General features: G+C 57.5%; 1 protein-coding gene across 5 annotated transcripts in view; it reads right to left on the reverse strand.

Moving 5' to 3' along the window:
• BRD4 (bromodomain containing 4) overlaps window positions 1–12,379 on the reverse strand; it is a 60,823-nt gene extending 48,444 nt beyond the window's left edge. For 4 of the 5 annotated variants that reach the window (XM_084304053.1, XM_084304054.1, XM_084304055.1 and 1 more), the window contains exon 1: window positions 12,234–12,379. The gene's annotated coding sequence lies outside the window, so the exon portion shown is untranslated. Of the gene's footprint in view, window positions 1–11,436; window positions 11,498–12,233 lie in introns of those variants that run through there. The other variant, XM_084304052.1, reaches the window with a different exon arrangement.
• Between the last annotated feature and the right edge of the window lie 8,549 nt (window positions 12,380–20,928).

Raw genomic sequence — 20,928 nt, forward strand, 5'->3', positions numbered from 1 at the left:
TTCTAAGTTTCTTCAATTCCTAAGGAAAGCAGGTTTTTGCTACCACGCTTCTCAGGTGGGAGGAAACACAGCCAGGAAGGCAAAACTACTCACCTGGTGCAGAGTTGGAGGTTCAAGCAAACCTTGGCAGCTACACCAAGCGGGTTAACGGCAACACCGGGCATCCCGAAGCTCCCTGCACCCTGTAGGTGCAGCCACGTCCCTGGGGTCCCTTCTCTGCTCCTGAAACACGCTCCTGGCCAGCAGCAAGCACTGAGGATGGGCTTTGTGCTCTTTCTTGGCTCGCTGAGACGCCCTACATGCCTCGCTGCGGGGCGAGGAAGGCTTTTGGAGAAGAATTGGGGTGGCAGAGCCTCAGAAAGGCCACGTCTTCCAGCTGGAGCATCGCTGCCAGGCTGGAGACCACTCCTCAGCTCTGCTCGAGTCTCTTCTCAGCCAGGTTGCAGCTCGTCCTCCTGCACAAGCAGACAGCCGAGGCTCCAGCTTCTTGCCCCAGTGGGACAGATCAGCACCGGCTCGACACACAAGGCCAGCCAGCTCCGAATCAGTCAAAACCAACACCCCGAGCAGACATCGTGCCAGAGGAAGTTTTATTTTGTCTGGAGTCTTATCTGAAGGCTGCTCGGGCAAGCGAAGGCTGCGCTCCTCGGCATTTGTTGAGCTCCAGGACAAAAAGACAATTCAGCTGCAAACGGTCACAAGACCCCAATGTTTTCCACGTTCCACAACTGCATTTTGCTAACTCACGCCACTGTTACCACACAGGCGCTGCCTTATTGCAAAGAAACCCCACCAGGGTTTCAAAGTGAAACGCACTGGGCCTAAATCCACATTAAATCGCTGCTTCCCGCTTCTCTAGAACGAAGAAATGGGGAAAAAATCCACTGAAACAAGTCTCCGAGCAGCTCCCGAGCAAAAGGGGAAAGAGTTAACATGTGTTCCACAGAGAACCCACACCTTGATGCCACCTGCGATAAGCAGCACAACACAAACTCCAAGGTCACGCGAGCATTGGGTCCAGAAGCGCGTCCGACGCCGAGCGTGGCGTGCTCCGGGGAGCAAGGGAAGCGTGTCCTGTTCTCTAGGGAACGCGGCGTTTCGGTGACGGGTCACGGAGTTTCTGCCCCAGAGGGAGGTGTAGGACACAGCCTGGATATTCCCCGTGCTGCTTTTTATCTGCTCAGCCTGCAGCACGCTTGGCTTCCTGCACGGAGCCAGCGCCGGGTGGCTCGGCTCCCAAACCCAAGCAGCTCCTCCGCCAAACCCACCTCGCTTTGCTGCCTGCGGGACGCTTCTGAAACAGGTTCTCTCCTCATCAAGGCTTTTAATTTCTTGCCTGCCTGGCTGAGGGGGCTGACTTCAGGGCACGAAGCCGCCTGCATGCTGTGCTCCTGTTCCCAGTGCCTTTTTGGCCCCTGACCGGGCTGTTCCCTACTCCAAACAAGAATATGTGCAACCTGCTCATGCACCCAAGTTGAAAAAAAAAATCAGAAAATAAAGCTGCAATTATAAAAACACCAAAGGTGGGAGACACCAGGAGGACCTGACCGAGAAGGCGGCTGGCACCAAGCTGCTTGGCCCTCATTTTGGGGACACGGAGCCGCGAGTTTTTGGGACAATGCACCTGGATCCCAGATCTCCCTTCGAGCCAACCCAGGTGCAGCCACAACGCCGACAACACCAGGGCCGTGCAGGCAATGCCAGCGGGAGCTGTGGGCAGGGCTCTTCCTAGGAAAAGCTCCCAACCCTGCCAAACCATCAGCAGGCACCGTGAGAAGCGGGAGTTAGCGGTGCCTCGGCTCCTGGGCAGGCTCCCGGCTCCCTCCTGCCATCACAGATCTCCGAAGCGCTCAGAAACCCAAAATACTCGCTTTTTAAGCTTTTAAACGAAGCTGCACCTGCCTGAGGACTGTGCAGAAGGCTGTTTGCACCAGCCTGTGCCTCGCAGCCAGGTTTCAGTTCCAGCTCTGCCACAAACCGGCCGCAGTCGAGGTGATCCGGGGCGCGAGCCACAAACACCACGCGGCCCTTTTGACTCAAGAGCAAACACCGCAATTTTCTGCGGCAGGAGCGCTTCACAATGCCTCTGCAAGAGGGCTGCTCGCAGTTTTGAAGCGAGACAATACCTGGAACAGAAGAAGAACGCAGCTGTTTCAACAGAGCCGATGCAAGGGCAAAGAGTGGTGCGGTGACAGCCCGTCACACCAGCTCGCTGCCCCAGGTGGGGAATTTCTGGTATTTAGAGGACGGGGACTGCCTCTGGTGCTGGAAAAGCAGAAGGAGTTGGACTCTACGATCCTTCGGGGTCCCTTCCAAGTCGGGATATTCTAGACTGGGCTACAAATTGATGGAAAAAACCACGGAATTCAATCTGCTATGAAAGGGAGGACACAGCGGGGCGATGCTCCGTGGCCAGAGCCAAGGCAAGGTTCAGACCCAGTGGACCCCTCAACCTGAGCACGCAGCTACCCGGAGCCCTACGTGAGGTGCTCCAGCCCCAAATCAGCCTCAAACGAGCAGGGAGCACCCCGTGGGGTGAACGAAACACAGCACTCCTCCTTCTCCCAGCCCCTTAGGGCTGCAGCTTGTAAAATGCCTTTAAACGAGACCAATTTAGCCTCAAATCCTTTAATTAGCAATAGGAGACGCAGGGAACCCAGCTAGGGGAGATCCACGGGCTGAAAAGTTAGGCTGCGAGGACTGCAGGAAGCGGCACGATGGTGAGAGGCAGCGCTTCCAAAGTCTTCGTGCCTGGAAAATGCTCGTGTCCAGAAGGCTCCGGGCACTGCCTCCCCCACACACCCTCACTGCTCGCTCTCGAGCTTGCTTTGACACTGCTGAAACCGAGGAGGGCAGAAAGCAGCGAAAGCTCACCCCAGATCAATGCAGGGCACCAAGCAACCGGCCTCAGATCTTCAAAGCACGCAAACCTCAACCACAGAGTGGAAGCCACCGCGCGCGCATCTCCGAAAGCATCTCGGAGCGCGATCGATGAGACAAACCCAGCGTAAAAATGGAGCTGGTGCAGCTCAGCCATCGAGCCCCAGCTCCACACAGGGATTCCCCAGTGTTAAGGGCGCTCACACAAGTGCAGCCCCCCGTGCTGGAGCTCTTCGCCTTCCCCACACGGCTGTTTTTAAGCCACCAGCACTTCTGGAACAGCAGGAGGCTCGGGAAGCTTGGTCATTTCTCTGCCAGCCCCACCTGATGGCTCCTAAGATGTGGTCACTGCTTTTGCTGCTTTCGTTTCAGGGATTAACGAGCTAAAAACAGCTCCTGCACAAAGGGGTGGAAGGAAAAGCAAAGCCTCATTCCAGCAGGTGTCAAAAGCAGAGGTGGGTTTATGCTCAACGCCTGCCTGGTCCAGAGGCTCACAAATCTACCAGCTCCCAGAAATCAGCTCCCAGTTTCCTCTGACCGAGCTGCCGAGCCTCGAAAGACCTGGAAATAAGAGGTTTAGGAAGTATTAGCAGCTGCTGCTTGCCTTTCGAAGACTTTCTCTCCCTTTCTACCCCACCGCTTCGGTGCAAGAGGGAACTTGGACTGGGTTAGGCGATCATCGGGCCCAGAAATCCGAGCACACGCCGCGTTTCACCAACTCCACGAGCTGAAGGGGACAGGAGAAGGAACACGGCGCTCTCCTTTCTGCTCCCACATGAACCAGGAGCGAGCGGCTCCGCAGAAGCACGGCTGGCGACCGCAGGGTCAGCCCGCCCCGAGCGGCTCCACAGCTCCTAGCAGAGAATTCAGAAAAGCCAGCGGGGTAAATGAGTAACCCGAGCTCACCTGCCAGGTATCACACCCTTCCCAGCTCCGGTAAAATAAACTTTAACCAGCGAGGCGGGGAAGAAAACGTCCTCCCGGGTACGAGGAGAGATTACTCGGTGCTGAAGCACTCCTGCTGATAATTCCCAGGGAGCAAATGACTCGTTTTGCGAGCAAATGACTCATTTTGTGAGCAAACCGTTTGTTTTGTTCTGAATTAAGCCCCGTACGCCAGGTCAAAGCCCCAGTGAAGGCACCCAGGACAATTCAGCCCGAAGAGCTGACGTTAACCGTGCTGGAGAGGGTGGAAGAAAGGATCCAGCCAGGCTCTGCTCAGCCGCAGAGAGCAGCCCGGCCCTCCAACAGCCACGGCAGGCTTCTAGGACAGAGCCCAGGCACAGTTTGGGGGTGACAGAGCCATTTTTGACTTATTCCACATGATTAAAAGGGCTTCTGAAGCCTACGGGGGGCTGAGCAAGGCGCTCTCCATCCCAGAACTGAGAAACCTCCGCGTGGAGCACACCAAACACGCGCCCGGGACCAGTCTGCAACAAACTGGGGATCCCCGTCAGCCTCCTCAGGAGCTGTCAGATAAAATCCCAGATCTCGGTGTTGTCCAGACACAAATTCGGCTCCAAATTTGGGTTTAAGGCTTTAACCCAGCTGCTGCTCTCTTGGCCAGCCCTTCAGCACCATCAGGTCCTTTTTGGACCCGTTTTGAAGTCAGAAAGTTTGTTATTCCTCCGATTTCCGACCTGATTTTTTCGAGCACACTGAATAAAAGCGGGGGCCCAACGGATTGAGGGCTGCCGAGCACCTTCCTCCACCATTTACCGCATGTTCCCACTCAAGTTTATTCCTAAACCGTTCAATTACGGAGGGGCTGCCAGCTTCCTCGAGCTTCCTTAAAGTTTTTCAGTTCACCCAGAGCTCTCTGCAGCCTCCCTCTCGTCTGGCACACATCTGCAGAGCCCACAGCTGCTCAGCACCGCATCCTGCGAGCGCTATCAGCAGCCCGCGAAAACACACGGCTCCCGAAGAGCCGCGCGTCCCGGAGAAACCAAACTGGAAGCTGAGGTAGGAAGGACAAGCCAAGGTCAGCCCGAAAATAGCAGATAAAAAAGCAAGGGCAGAAAGCAAACATTTGAAAAATGCGAAAAATGCGGAGTGCTTAACTGGTTAAATCTGTTTCAAAAGGGCCAAAAAAAAAAAAAAAAAAAAAAAGAAAAAACAAAAACCAACACTTGAAATCCAGCGGGATGGTTAAAGCAGGAGACTTGCAGCGAGGCGAGGACGCACTATACTCCTATCTATGGCCCCAGTGCATGATCAGCGTTTCAGGGGAGGGCTGCTTCCCCCGCTGGGCACTCACCTCTCTTTTTTGCACAGCTCCAGACCCCGAGAGACCCCTGAACAAGCACTCTGGGCTCTCAGAAGCAAGAGGGCAACAGCCTGGTCCAGAACCAGGGGGTCAGGGGGCAGCGAAGCGCTCTGGGAATTCACCTTTCCATCCGCAGGCACAGCGCACGGTTGGAATTTCCCCCCCCCCCCGAGACCAGAGCAGTGATCATCCGCAGCTCTGCAAACAAATAGCTGCCAGCAGGCGCAAGGTCGCATTGCACAAACCCCTCACCGAGGAGCGAGAGCTGCAGGAGCTCTCCCCGGCCAGCCACCGAGCAGGACGAGCTCTCCAAGGACCTCTTCCACGCCTCCCCCGCTCCCTTCGTGCCCAAATATTCAGCTCCTGGCTTTTGTCAGCGACTAAGGCAGAGGCCTCCTTCCTCCTCCTCTCCCCACCCGTGCTTATCTGCTAACGGCTCCAGGGCAGAGGCTGGTCGAAAAGTAGCTCCAAGTGAAGGAAAAAAATCGCTCCCCTCGTGGATTATTAGGGAAGGTTTTTTAATGTTTCCCGCTTTACCCGATACGGAGCCGTGCACGAGGTTTCCACCATGCTGCAAAGCCGCCGACAAATTCAGAGAAAAACAAGGCACGAAGCTGCCGGCAACCTTTGGACCGGCAAGCTGCACTCTAATCCCTTCCTCCCCCCTGCTCCTGTGTTTGTAAACTCCGCACCCTGCCACCAGCCCTACCTGAAATGGGTGAAACGCGAGCACGGCTCCGCTGCTGGGACCCAAAACACAGAAACTGGGTTTGCAGAGGCGTCGGGGCTGCCGTTGGTCTGGCAGATTGGGAAATTTTACTGCCAGAGTCTTCCCACGTAGAGGAGGGAAGGAAGGTGGCCCAGCTGCCTCCTGGCTCCCAGCACCAGGACTGATCAGAGCAGGAGATCAGGCAGGCTCCCAAAGGGCAAGGCAAGTGATTTCAAGCCATCTCTCCTCCTTTCTTTCTGCTTTGCCCTCGTAAGTGGCAAATTTGCACCGCCTCTGGTGGGGTGGAAGCCCCGCTCGAGCCACAGGACTCCCTCCAAACCCCCCCAGATTGTTTTTTTTTTTTTTTTTTTTTTTTTTTTGCAGCTTTACCTTAAAAAGAGCCCCAAATTGGCTCTTCCAGCAATCAGGGTCTTCCCAAACACGACGCTTTCAAAGGTAGCGATCAAAACGAAGAGCCAACACAGCTTTAAGCCCGTTTCAACCCCCTAAAAGCAGCTTTTAGAACCCCTTTTACTCGCAGCCCCACGGTAAAATCGCACTCAGGTGACGCCGCTGCGCGGGGTGCTCCCAAAGCACAGCCTGTTTCTGCGGATTTCATCAGAACACTCACGGGGAAACCGAAAGCCACGGGGCAACCAGCTCCGGGATTGAACCCAACGGAGCGAGGGATGCAAGAGCAGGGTCAAAGGGAATCAAAACTGCGGGTTTTATCCCACCTGGGTCCTCGTTTTGGAGTGAGGAGCCAGCCACCACGCAGCTCGCACCCAGCCTAGCAAAACTTCCTGCCCCAGGGGTGTTTTGTGGGGTTCTTCCTCCCCTTCTTTCCTCTTAACACCTCGCCAGCCTGCTGAATTTGCACCGCAAGGCCACCCGAGCACGTCCCACCCCAGGACAGGCAACACAGAGCAGTTGGAGGAAGTTTTAAGCACCGGTTAATTGGCAAGCAGGGCCTGATGAAGTTCTCGAGCTCATTTCTCTTTTGTATCTCCCTTATTAAACATTAAAAGCCGGCGCACAGACAATTCAATTAAGCTGACACGATACGGTGAAAGACTACTTAATTGCAGAAGTACCCAGGTTTGTTTAAACACATAATTGCTTAATTGCACACATACCTTCACCATTACTCACGTTCTTCAACGCCAGCACCGCAGCCTTTCCGAGAGCTTCCTTCTGCAGCGCTGCACCGTCCCCTCCCCCCCCCCCGAGATCTGGGTGCAGGCCACGGTCACCAAACATTGTTTTGTTGTTTTGAGGCACAAAGCGCACCGAATAGGAACAAAACATTCGGTCACCGCCAACGAGAAGGCCCGTGACGAGCTCATTACCTGGTGAAATACACCAGCTTCAGCCAGGTGTCCATGGGCTTGGCTCCAAAAACTCCTCCCAAGGCTGCGCAGTGCCCACACGCAGCGTGGTCCGCCCGGCATGTGGTGATTAGTGATTTGCTAATCACTAATTGCGACAGATCCCTTTTTTAAATAAGCCCCAGGACGTGCTCCATGCCCCCCATCTTCAGGGTGGGGAAGAAAACTGCCCGTGACCTCTGGTTCACGTGCCCGTGCTTTCTCCCTGCTCACCATCCCGTGCCACAGCCTGAAGGTCCGGCGGTGTTTTGTAGGATCCTTAATTTGTCTTCTGGCTCCAGCAGTTCTGTTGTTTTCAGCACAAAACCACCACGAATGCAGCAGCTAAAAGCAGGTTCCTGAGCCCCGATGTGGAGAGAGAAGCCACCACAGAGCCGACTCCAGCGCTCCTCAGGAGGATGGAGGAACTTCTCCGTGTGCACAAGAGGGGAGGGCAGCGCTGCGCCGTGCTCGGGGGCTCTCCTGGGACTCGAAGCCTTCGTTAGGAGGCAGAGAGCAAACGTTAACCTGCCCAGTTAGAGGCAAAACCGCCGGTTCCCATTTCCGGGACGCTGCCTTCCACGGGGTTTCTGATTTCAGGATGTTTGCCTCGAGTCCTCGCCGCTACCGAGCGGTTCCTGTTTTCATTTTTCGAGCTGTTCTGCATTTCCCTGGATCCGTGCCATCGTGCTCCTCCTCCTCGGGGCTTCACAGTGGCTCCGGGCGAGAGCAACCAGCAGGGCAGATTAAGGAAAACCGGGCAAAAAAATGGGTGAAAAACCTCAATTTCCCTCCAGCCCCAAACCGAGCAGGCGCTGCACTGCACTGCACTACCGAGCCACCACGGGACGAGATCTCCCACGAGCTGCACGAAGTAGCGTGAAGAGGAAGATTCAAAACAGGCTCTGTGGTTTCAGGTCCTCCTACCCAGTTCCCAGCTGGGTATTTCGTGGTCTCGCTGTGAGGTTTTGCCTCGTTCCAGCACCCGCACAGCCTCAGTTTACCTGCTTGCTGCACGGCAGGGACACAAACCCAGCAAGCCCGTGGTAGGCAGCGCGCTCCTAATCCTTCGGGTGGTGGCAGCGGGGTACATGAGGCTGATTTTGGGCACCCCCAGAAGGTTTTTGGACACCCACGGAAGCTCTCTGCCATTTCCCTAAACACCACTGAAGTCAGCAGAAGCAACAAGTCACCAGGCACCGCTGCCTGGACCGGCGCGGCCGCGCTGAAACTTCGCTTCAGGTCGTGGCCCCAAGTGACCCTCGGGTCTCTGCGCAGAAACCAAACCCCAAAGATCCTCCTCGACCTGTGAAGAGGCTGCAGAGTCCTTCAGAGCTCTCCAGAGCCATCCAGTAACGTGTTTTGGCCACTCTGAGCTGGTCAATAAGCACCAGAGGCCGTGGAGCAGTCATAAACCAGAAGCTGAGCACAGAATTGAGGACCACAAATGGTGCTGCTGACCCCAAGACGCCCCAGCTCACTCAGGAAGGCTGAAGCAGAAGCTGCCAGCAGTAAAATCATCCACACCGCTGAGCTGCTGACCTGGCACAGCAGAGACGTGAAGCCCAGGGCCCTTTTTCTGTCTCTGGGGATTATCCACACTCAGCTCCCAGAGCAGGAACAGCACCGCTCCGCAGCCAGGCCTTCTCCATCCCCGATGAGGCGAGTTTAGTCCCCGAATTATTTCAATATTCTGCTTCCAAACGACCAGCAGCAGACCCGAAGCCTGTGCTGCAAGCTCAGGCCTGCTTCTGAGCCACAGCTCAGCACCCTTGGAGCACAAAGCATTGCAGCAAGCCAAGCCACACGGCCGGCACTTCTCCCAAGCCTTGGGAATCCACACGTCACAGAGGATTCAGACAGCCCACGGACTGGGAATTTTCCTCCAGCAGCACCAGAAGTCCCTTCCCTCTGCCCTGCTGGACTGCAAGGTCCTGCCTCCTCAGCCAGGAGTTCGAGGGAAGAGAAGCAAATGCTTTTCTGGGGATCCAACCCCTAAAACGAGACGCCTCCTCACCTCCAAGCCCTTCTCCAGCAAGAAGGCGACGTCCACCAACAACCCACGTGCCGAAGAGCCGGGCTGCTTCGCTCAGGGAAGGCATCCAGCAGCACCAACGAGCAGGAGAAATTGTTCCCAACAACCAGGAACCGTAGCGAGGGCGGCCATCGCCTCGACCGAAGCTGCCCGAGCATGGAAAACGGAGCAGGAGGGTGGTAACAGGCACACCGCAGCCCTATGACCCCCTTCTGCCCACGGGGCTCCCACCCAAACCACGTTCCCTCTTCCAAACACGGCCGGCGTTTACGCTAACGAGGGCTGGGCTGCCAAGGCTAATTCAGCTAATAGCTGGTCACCTCCATTTGGGTCCCATTCACTGCAGGATCATCAGATAATACGGCAGCGACAGTTATTCCGCTTAGGTAATTAACATGGTTTGGCGGGGGGGGAGGAAAGGATAAAAAAAAAAAAAAATCAGGAAAGTCACGTTTCACCTGCTCAACGCTGTGTTTTTACTCCTTCTAAAATGAGTAATCCCTGCTTTTGCCAAGGTGCAAAGATTAGAAGCCGTGTGGGAACAGCCGGCCCCACGCAGGTGCTTTTGCAGCGCATTTATTTACAGCCGCTGTCGCCGAGCGCGGTTCACCAAGTTCAGAGGGAGAGGTGTGGAGAATTCTAAATTTATTTATTTATTTATTTTACCTGGTGCTTTAAAACATTAAAGGGCCCTCGCCTCATTCCAGAAAACAGCTTCGGGTGACCTTTAGTTTACACAGCATCAAGTTTAACGCTAGGAACTTGTACAGATGTAAATTTAGGTTGTATTAATCTCTGCAAACATCCACTCACAGCAGTCCCACTGAGTAAATTACTTATGAACCAAAGCAACAGCAGCTTCAAGTGTTTGCAAGGAAGTTTAACCTTCAATCTCTGCTTCACCTAAAGCAGTTTTGCTGGATTCAGGCAAGCAAACTAACCCAACCTCAGACTGAGACCCTGAAGCGGAGCATTTTAGGTTTAATCTGAAACCGGCACGCCATAAATCAGTAAAACCAAGTTTCTAAGAACTATGACAAGCATTTTAAGTCACTCAAATCACCCCCAGATCCAGAGGACAACGCATTTGTGGGCACACAACCAGAAGGAGCAGCTGAAGCCCAGCAAAAGAGCACACAGCTATGGTCCTTGCCACCCGATAGAGCCCCCGGTTCGTTACTAACACCACGTTTGTCAGCTTAATTCTTTCTGTCCCGCTAATAACAACGTGTTTCAGGCAAAAACCCACCAGCGACAGCGCTCCCTGTGCCTTTCAAACCACGCCACAAACTCTTTCCCACAGCACGTGGGGTAAATCCAAGCAGCAACACAGCCTCAAGAGTTTCCTCGGGGAAACTTCTGCTGAGGAGAGCGGTTTGCAGGAAGCTTCAGCTTTTTAAGTTGAAAAATACATTTGTAAAGGAAAACTCTTGAGGAAAACAACACGGGAGCACCCGAGGATGGGACAGTGTGCTCGTAGTGAAGGTGAGAGTGGCCTGGCTCTGACAAACAGCCCTTGTGTGCCCGTTTTCACCGAGGTCTCAGTTTTGTAAACACACCGCGGTTTTTCCCTGTGGCCATACACACACTCCAGGCCCCCAAAATCCACCTTTTGGCCCCCAAAATCCCAGGGGATGAGCGCTCAGGCCGGTCCCGGTGCCCCTTCCCTATGGCACCGGGGGTCTCCCTGACAAGACGTAGGGTGGGGGGGGGGGGGCGGCAGGGCCTCACCCCCAACCCCTCTCCCTCCAGCTCCCGCGCCCGTTTCGCGAGTCCTACCTCCCAGGAAAATAAAAAATTTTAAAAAATCTGCAAAAAAAAAAGAGAGAGAAAAAGGCTTAAACCCCAACGTAAACAAAAACAGCGCACCTCGAACCCCCGGCTTCAGGCGAGCGGGTTACCTCAGAACGGGGCCCAAACGGCTTCAAAGCGCCCCGGGCCCGCTCCTCCCGCTCCCACCGGGGCCTACCCGGGCCCGGCGGCGCTCCCGGCCGGCCCCAAGGGCGCGGCGGCCCCGGCCGGGCCTGCCCCGGGCCTAAGCAGGCCGGGCGCGGCTCCGCGGCCTAGCACCGGCCCCGGGGAGACCCCGGGGAGATGGGGGAAGCCCCGAAACGGCCCCGGGACGGCGGGGGGAGGCCGGGAAGGGGCTTGGGGGGGAGGCGACGGCGGCGCCACTCACCGCGGGCCGCGCCGCGCCTCAGCCGCCGCTTCCTCCGGCCGTCCGCTGACAAAATGGCGGCGGCAGGAAGTGCCCCCCGCTCCGCCCCGCCCCGCGCCCGCACTCTGCGCACCGGCCCGCCAACGGCGCAGCCCGCGGCGCCCGCCGTACGCCAACGGCGTAGCGGGATGAGGGAGGGTAAACGGGGGGGGGAAGGGGAGGGCCGCGCGCCCCCCCGTGCGCAAAATACGCAGCGCCCCGCGCGGGGGAGGCCGGCCTTACGCAAGTGGCGTAACCGGAGAGAGCGGGGAGAAGGGGGGGGGCGGGAGAGCGCCGAGCGCCCCCGCCCGCCCGCGGCTCGGCCCCGGAGCCGCCGCTCCCCTCCCCCTTCCCCCCCCCAGCCCCGTAACTCCTCCCCCGGGCGCGGCGCAGCGCCCCCGCCACCGCCAGGCCGCCGCTTGCGCAAAGTGCGTAGGGCGCCCAGAATGCCGCCGCCCGCCCCTCAGCTGCGCAGCCTACGCAGCCGGCGCGTGACCAGCGCTACGCCAGCGGCGCAGGGCGCCCCGGCCCGCTACGCCGCTGGCGCACGGCGCGCGCGGCCCCCGCCGCCCCCTTTACGCCGTTTGCGCAGCAGGCCTCAGCCTCCACCGCAGTTTACGTAGGCCTCCCTGACGCAGCGGCCGCATTACGCAATGCGGGTTACGCTGGCAGGGCGACGTAAGCGGCGATGGTGAATACCGAAACCCCCTCCCCACACCACCACCTCCGCCCTCACAGCGCCGCGGGCTCCGCCGCATCGGAGCGGGCCCGGCTCTTACCTGAGGCGGCGGCGGGCGCGGGCGGGGCCGGGCCGGGCCTCGCCGGGCCTGGCGAACCGCCCTCCCGCCGGGGCCGGGTCCCGCGGGGCCCGGGAGGCGTCGCCGCCCTCCGCCGAGGGAGGGGGAGGAAGAGGAGGAGGAGGAAGGGGGGGGGGGGAGACGCCGGGCACCGAGGGGCAGCGGGTCCGGCAGCGGCGCCGCACTGACCTCACCGCGCTGCGCCTGACGTCACGGCGCAGGTGGCCCCGCCCCCCGCCGCCAACCGCCGCGCCCCGCCCCGCCCGCTTCCGCGCGCTCCGCGCCGTGACGTCACGGGAAGGGGCGGGACCGGCACCGGGGAGGGGAGGGGGGGGAGCGGGGGACACCGGGGGGGCTGTGCACGAGGGGGGGGCACCGGGGGGCAATGCATTGGGGGGGGGGGGCACCAGGGGGCAGCACCGGGGGGGGGGAGAACCGGGGGGGGCCACCGGGGGGCTGTGCACGAGGGGGGGGCACCAGGGGGATAGGGAGAACCGGGGGGCAATGCATTGGGGGGGGGCACCGGGGGGCTGTGCATGAGGGGGGGGAGAGAACCGGGGGGCTGTGCACCGGGGGGGTGAGAACCGGGGGCTGTGAACGAGGGGGGAGCAGCGGGGGGGGGGGGAGAACTGGGGGTCAATACACGGGGGGGGGATTTGGGGGGTGGGCTGTGCACCGGGGGGGGGGGCAATGCACGAGTGAGGGGGAGAATAAGGGGAGGGGTCGCGTGCAATGAATTGGGGGCAGCACCGGGGGGGGATCGAGTGAAATGCATGGGGGGGGAGCACCGGGGGGGGTAGGCATTTGGGGGGTGCTCCCTGGTGCAATGCACGGGGGGGGGGGTCGGGACCCTGGGGGCTGTCCGTGGTGCAAAGGGGGGGGGGATTGCACCAAAATTCCTCTGTGTTGCTCCCCAGAGCCACAGAAGACCCTCCCAGTATGCTCCAGTTCTGCACAGAGCCTCCCAGTATCGTTCCAGTGCCCCCCAATACTGCCCAGAGCCTTCCAGTGTCGTCTTAGTGCCTCCCAGTGCTGCCCAGAGCCCCCAAAAACACTCAGTCCCCCCAAAAAATGCTCCGTAGATCCTCCTAGAATGCTCCCAGTGCCTTCCAGTACTGTCTAGAGACCCCCCACGTCCCTCCCAGTACTGTCTGAAGCTTCCCAGTGCTTTCTGGTGCCCCTCAATACCATCCCAGTTCCCACCAGTGCTGCCCAGGCCCCCTCAGTAACTTCCCCACGCTGCCTACAACCTCCCAGTGGTCTCTGGAGCCTCCTGGAACATTCCCAGTGCCCACCCAGTTGGGTCTGGAGACCACCAGTTCCCTCCCAGTATGCCTCAGTGCTGTCTACAGCCATTCCCAGTGCTTCCAGTCCTGCTCCCGCGCTGTCTAGAGCTTCCTAGAACATTCCCAGTGCCTCCCCAGTTGGGTCTAGAGACCACCAGTGCCATCCCAGTGTGCCCCAGTAGAACTCCCCTGGAACCAGGGAGCAGAAAGGCCAAAGGAGCCTCGTGAAATTGACTCCACCTGAAAATAATAACAGCGCCAACAAAACAAAATTGATTATAATACGATGGAATTGTATTTTTTTGACTGGAGTAGCCCAGTAATCAGCTGGAGCATCGTGTGTTCTTCCAGACCGGAGCAGGAGGTGCACATGGTTCGCTGAACGTTCCCATAGTGGAAGTATTGTGAAATATTTAACATAGCACAGTCGACAGATCAATTAGAGAAACCAGGGAGACAGAAGTTGTCTGGGCACTGAATTATTTACTGCAGTCGTCAGAGAAAAAGGGAGAATTCACCATTATTATGCAATTATTATACAAGTTATCAGGGGAAAGTTCTCCCACGGGTATAAAGCCATTATAATCGTGCCCACCTAAATATTCAAAACATAACCAAAAGGCTGTATATTCAGCAATATCAGTCCGATATCCCCATGAGAGGGATAAGTCGTCATTTATTTGAATAACTGGGGGTGTACAGAACTCTGATCCAACAAATCGTAGCTTAGCCAGGGACCAAAGAAAATTGAGGGACCGGTGGGCTGATAGTTTGTGATAAATCTGAAGTTTGATGGAGATAATTCCCCCAACCGGCCACCAGAGAGGCTGAAGCTGCTGCTCGGTGCAAGCTGCCGAAGACGAGAACGGAAAGAACATCTTTGATGTCAAATACTGCCATCCAGAGGTAACTTCTGCAACTGAAAGGATGGCCGGGACCAGAGGCTCAGTGTCGTGGTTTAACCCGGCCGGCAGCTAAACACCACGCAGCCGTTCGCTCACCCTCCCCTCTCCCTCTCTGGGACGGGGGAGAGAAATGGAAAGTGAAGCCCGTGAGTTGAGATAAAGACAGTTTAATAAGACAGGAAAATAATCATAACAATAATAATACAATGATGATAATAGTACCACTACTAATAATGTGTACAAACAAGTGATGCACAATGCAATTGCTCACCACCCGCTGACCGATGCCCAGCCTAACCCCGAGCAGTCCGGCCCCCCTCCCCCGACTAGCCACCCCTATATATTGTTTATCATGACGTCAGATGGTATGGAATACCCCTTTGGCCAGTTTGGGTCACCTGTCCTGGGTCTGTCCCCTGCAGCTCTTGCTAAACCCCCAGCCTGCCCATTGGCAGGACAAAGCAAGAAGCTGAGATGTCCTTGGCTTAGTATAAGCACTGCTCTGCAACAATTGAAACATCGGGGTGTTATCAGCACTCTTCTCATCCTAAGCCAAAACAGAGCATTCCACCAGCTACTAGGAAGAAAATTACAGAATCACAGAATTTCTAGGTTAGAAGAGACCTCAAGATCATCGAGTCCAACCTCTGACCTAACGCTAGCAGTCCCCACTAAACCATATCCCTAAGCTCCCCATCTAAACGTCTTTTGAAGACTTCCAGGGATGGTGACTCCATCACTTCCCTGGGCAGCCTGTTCCAATGCCTCACAACCCTTTCAGTAAAGAAGTTCTTCCTAACATCTAACCTAAAACTCCCCTGGCTCAACTTAAGCCCATTCCCCCTCGTCCTGTCACCAGGCACGTGGGAGAACGGACCAACCCCCACCTCGCTACAGCCTCCCTTGAGGTACCTATAGAGAGCGATAAGGTCGCCCCTGAGCGTCCTCTTCTCCAGGCTGAACAAGCCCAGCTCCCTCAGCCGCTCCTCGTAGGACTTGTTCTCCAGGCCCCTCACCAGCTTCGTCGCTCTTCTCTGTACCCGCTCAAGCACCTCGATGTCCTTCTTGTAGCGAGGGGCCCAAAACTGAACACAGTACTCGAGGTGCGGCCTCACCAGAGCCGAGTCCAGGGGGACAATCACCTCCCTAGCCCTGCTGGTCACACTGTTCCTGATACAAGCCAGGATGCCGTTGGCCTTCTTGGCCACCTGAGCACACTGCTGCCTCATATTCAGCCGACTATCCACCATCACTCCCAGGTCTTTCTCTGCCTGGCAGCTCTCCAACCACTCATCTCCCAGCCTGTAGCTCTGCTTGGGGTTATTGCGCCCCAGGTGCAGGACCCGGCACTTGGCCTTGTTGAACTTCATGCAGTTGGCCTCGTGCCGCGTGATGACACTCAAGATAATCTGCTCCATGAGCTTCCCTGGCACTGAGGACAAACTGACAGGCCTATAGTTCCCCGGGTCTGCCCTCCGGCCCTCCATGTAGAGGGGCGTCACGTTTGCTAGCCGCCAGTCGACTGGGACCTCCCCCGATAGCCAGGACTGCTGATAAATGATGGAAAGCGGCTTGGCCAGCTCCTCCGCCAGCTCTCTCCGTATCCTCAGGTGGATCCCATCTGGCCCCATCAACTTGCGTACATCCAAGTGCTGTAGCAGGTTGCCAACCATTTCCTCATGGATAGTGAGGGCCACATTCTGCTCCCCATCCCTTTCCACCAGTTCAGGGTACTGGGTATCCAGAGAGTAACTGTTATTTTTTCCTCGTCTTTTGTAACTAAGTTCCCCCTCGCATCCAGGAAAGGATGGAGATTCTCCTTAGTCCTCCGTTTTGCGTTGATGTATTTGTAAAAACATTTTTTGCTGTCTTTCATGGCAGTAGCCAGATTGAGCTCCAGATGAGCTTTGGCCTTTCTAATTTTGTCTCTGCACTGCCTCGCAACATCCTTATAGTGATCCCAAGTAGCACGCCCTCTTTTCCAAAGATCGTAAACCCTCTTTTTTCTCCTAAGCTCAAGCTACAATTCTCTGTTCAGCCAGGCTGGTCTTCCCCGCTGGCTCGTCTTTGGGCACGTGGGGACAGACCGCTCCTGCGACATTAAGATTTCCTTCTTGAAGAGCGCCCAGCCTTCCTGGACTCCTGTGCCCTTCAGAGCCGCCTCCCAGGGGACTCTGCCAACCAGTGTCCTGAACAGATCCAAGTTGGCCCTCCGGAACTCCAATACAGCAGTTTTACTGGTCCCCTTCCCGGCTTCTCCAAGAATGGAGAACTCTACCATTTCATGGTCACTCTGCCCAAGACACTTTCCAACCGCCACACCTCCTACCAGTCCTCTGTTTGTGAAGAGAATGTCTAGCAGGACACCTCCCCTGGTAGGCTCACTAAGCAGCTGTGCCATGAAGCTCTCTTCCATGCTCTCCAGAAACCTCCTAGGCTGCTTTCTCTGGGCTGTGTTGTGCTACCAGGATATATCTGGGAAGTTGAAGTCCCCCATGAGAACAAGCGCTGACGATTTCGCAACTTTTGGCAGCTGCCTGTAGAACTCCTCATCCGTCTCCTCATCCTGGTTCGGCGGTCTATAACAGACCCCCACCAGGACGCTTGCCTTGTTGGCCTTCCCGCTGAAACTAACCCATAGGGACTCCACCTTAGCATTCCCAGCCTCAAGTTCCACGACATCAAAACTCTCTGATATAGAGAGCCACAGCACCACCCCTTCCATGCTGCCTGGCCCTTCTGAAGAGCCTATAGCCAGACACTGAGTAGCACTCCAGTCATGAGAGTGGTCCCACCACGTTTCCGTGATGACAACCAAGTCGTAGCCTGCCTGCCGCACGATGGCTTCCAGCTCCTCTTTGTTACCCATGCTGCGTGCATTAGTGGAGATGCACTTCACTTGGGCCATTGCCTTCTCTCCCAGCCTTGCCATTGTCCCCCCGGCACAGCTCTAACGAGCCTTGTTTCAGCCCCGTCCCCCGTCTTCCCTAGTTTAAAGCCCTCTCAATGAGCCCCACCAGCTCCTGGCCTAGGATCCGTTTCCCCCTGAGAGATAGGGAGATACGATTATGTAAAGGGCAATATCTGGGTAAATATGACAACCCTCACCCCTCCCCATCTACCCCCAAATGTACAGCTCCTCCAGGACGTACATGCAGGAGGAGCAGGCAAAAAAAGGCTAATTCAATTAAGGCTAATTTAATGGGCACCGTGTTTCTTCTTCAGCCTTGATTTTGTGGCTAGAACTGAGTCTTATATACAAAAGCAAGGCGCGATACAAAAGCAAGGCCGATACAAAACTAAGGCCGATACAACAATTTATCAAGTTCAGCAATCCCTTCAGCTTGCTATGTTACATCTTTTCTGGTTTATCCTCGTTGTTTCAAAGAGAAGAGAGAAGCCACAAAAGGCACTATGTCCCTTAAGGTGGAGTCAATCTTCAACATTGACCCTTGCGGAAGGGGACAGGCAGGGCTCCACAGTGTGCTGAAGGGTGTTCCCCGGGGTATGGGACACGCTGGATGGCAAGAGACACGAGAGCAAACGGGGGCCTCGGCAGACCCTGAGAGGAGCCCGGTGCCCACAGGCAAGCTGACTTGAGGAAAAAGGACTCCACAATCAGTAAGACTGAAAAGCAGGTATGTTTATTCAGCGCTGGGCAGAACGGGGGGTAGTCCCACCAAAGACGTGCGCACCCGACGTGGCAACTTGCCTTGCTTATCTACAGCGAAGAGTTACATAGGCCTGAAGCTTCACATACTCATCACCTGTCCCCGTTTCGTCTTAAAATGAGTCCCAAGCAGTCATTGCTGGAAACTCTTCCCATCTGCGCTTGCGCAGTGTGTCTTGGTGGTGGTCGTCGGGGGCCGTGGGGATGAAGGTTGGGGACTCTTCCTCGTCTCCGCTCCTTGACCTCTTGTCTCTGCGCAGACTCAGTTGCTCCTTGGCTCTTGTCCATCCGCAGGACCAGTTTCTGCCAGTTTCTTAAGACAGGCTCCCAGTCTTCGTGGGAGACTGACCTTGGGAAGGGGCCCACGGCTTCTCGCTTTAGGTAATTTGCACAACGCACCACGGTTAGCGAAGACACTGAGTAGCATCCTAGCTTAATGCCGTCAGCGCTCTATCTCGACTCGGTGAGATTCCCCCACCTCCCTCTCTCCAAGCTGCCCCTGTGCCCCTGCAGGGGACACCCGGCCCTCCCCGAGTCGGCAGCGGGTCACAGAAGGGCCCTTTGTGACGTCATCGGGGCACTCCCCACTGCTGCCTATAAAAGCCAGAGCAGCCAGCCCCGGCCACCCAGTGTCCGGCACGGCTGTGACGGGACAGGGCAGGAGCACGAGGCTGCGGAGCAGTCCCCGAGCATAGCCCGCGTCTTCACACAGCGCCGAGCCATTTCCGTGAGATTGCCTCTTCTCTACCCTCAGCCCGCAGGATGGGGGAGAGACGACCACCCAGTAGGCCCATGCTGGCCTGGGTGGAGCCCGAGGCTCGTCGGGAGAACACAGCTCCCACTGAACACCATGGGCCGCTGTTGAATGGTGAGCGAGGGCCCCCGTCAGGGGGAGCAGGGCTGGGGCTAGGGAGCGGGGGGGCCAGCAAGAGCACCCTGCTCAGCGTCAGGACCAGCATGGCAGCCCAGCCCCAGGACACCCCCAGGGAGGTTGTGCCAGGGGAGCAAGCACGGGGCTGGAGGGAGGCCAGAGCTCCTTCCTCTGCTCCCTCCTGCCTTTGGCCACCCTCTACAACCCTCCTTCTTCTCCAGCCTTCTTAGAAGCTGACAGCTTAGCTGTCTACCAGGAAGAAGCGAAGAGCTTGCACAGCATCCTGGCCTTCGTCAGCAGCACACAACGGGTAGGTGTGGCCTTGCCATGGTGGCTGTGCCTGTGTCTCCTGAGGGTCGCGCAGCTCTGCTGCCAGGATGCTGGCGGGCTGCTGGCGAGGCAGAGCTGCCGCCCTCCAGGAGCCCCGCACAGCCCTGAGCCCCTCGAGGCTTTGGTCCTGCTGCCGGCCATGGGTCTCCCCTCTCACGCTCCCCGTTGTTCTCTCTGCCACCCGGCTGCCAGGATAAAGACCTGAAGATGAAGTTCCTAAGGAGCATCATCAGCGTGTGCAGAACCGCCAGAAACTGCGGCCTGTGGTGCGGCCTCGATGACTTCTGCACCAAATACGAGCTGGCAGAGCATATTAAGGTGAGGGGACACCCCCTGGTGGCTCTGGGAGGGGTGCAAGGGCAGGCTGTGGGGACGGGACTCTCGAGGGCTTTGGCGGGGGCAAGCGCTGCGTGGACACTCAGCTGCCCCTGACGGCCTTGGGGCCATTGAGAAGCCCCGTCAGCAGCAGGGAGGTGGCAGGGCGGCCCTCTGGTGCCACAGCTGGCTGGGGGCACTGGGGCTCCACCGGCCCTTCTGACCTGGACCAGCTCTGCTGGCGCTGCCGAGCTGTGCCGCCCGATGCCCGGTGCCATCCCGGTTGTGCTCTGCAGGTGCTGCTGGAAGACGAGCCCTTGGACATTCTGAACACAGCGGTGCAGCAGCAAGCCATGCTTGCACTTGGCCACTTGAGGTACGTGCCCAGCCCCTGCTCTGGCCCTGGGCCTGGCTTCCAGGCTTCCCCTGTCTAGGCAGCAGCCTGGCAGTGCCGGCCGCGGGGCCGCTGCTCGCCAAGCCTCGGGGCTTCTGGAAGGTGGAAGGCAGCCCCCATGGCAGGGACCGAGGCCCCGCAGTGCTGCGTCCTCCTCCCTGAGGCCCTGAGGCCCTGCTCCCAGCACCGTGACAACGAGGCCCCTTGCTTTCTTTGCAGCTATGTCAAGTCAGCGCTGGAGGGCAGGAAGAAGAGCATCCTGCTCACCTGTTTCAACAGTGTATTCCTGCTGCCCTCACACGAGCATTTGGAGGGCCTGAGCCGCATCAACTACTTGGAGGTATGCTCTGGGAGAGCTCTTGGAACACCCGTCCCTCTGGGTTGATCCCTGGCTGCTCTGTGCTGAGATCTGTGCAGATCCTGGCAGAGGGAGAGGGACTGGAGATCCACTGCCACCCCTTTGTTGTCCTTGCAGACCCTGGACGCCATGGACCACATGCTGAAGCTCTTCATCAGAAATTCTCCCGTCTCCGGCTTCAGTGAGCTGCAGGACATCTTGCAGGTCTGCCACTTGCCAAGAGCAGTGTTCCCAGGGGCACTTCCTCACCCGGAGGGAATTCAGCATCCACTCCGGAACGGACAGGCCCTACTGCAGTGCCACGCACAGGCAGCACAGGGCAGGAAGGGTGCCCGCCTCCCTTGGGGGAACCGGGGGCTGCCCACTCAGGTCTTCTGGCAGCCCCGTATCCCCTGGCTGCAGACCTTTCCCCTCCACAGACTCCTCCTGTGTCGGAGAAAAGCCTTGCCCATGGCGCTCCTGGGCTTCCTTTGCGTCAACGCAGCGGCAGGAATTGGACCCCTCTTCCGAGGCACTGCACTGGTCACCACTGGTGCTGCTGCTGTCCA

Source organism: Netta rufina (genome assembly GCF_964035555.1).
Source record: "Netta rufina genome assembly, chromosome: 32".
Lineage (NCBI taxonomy): Eukaryota > Metazoa > Chordata > Aves > Anseriformes > Anatidae > Netta > Netta rufina.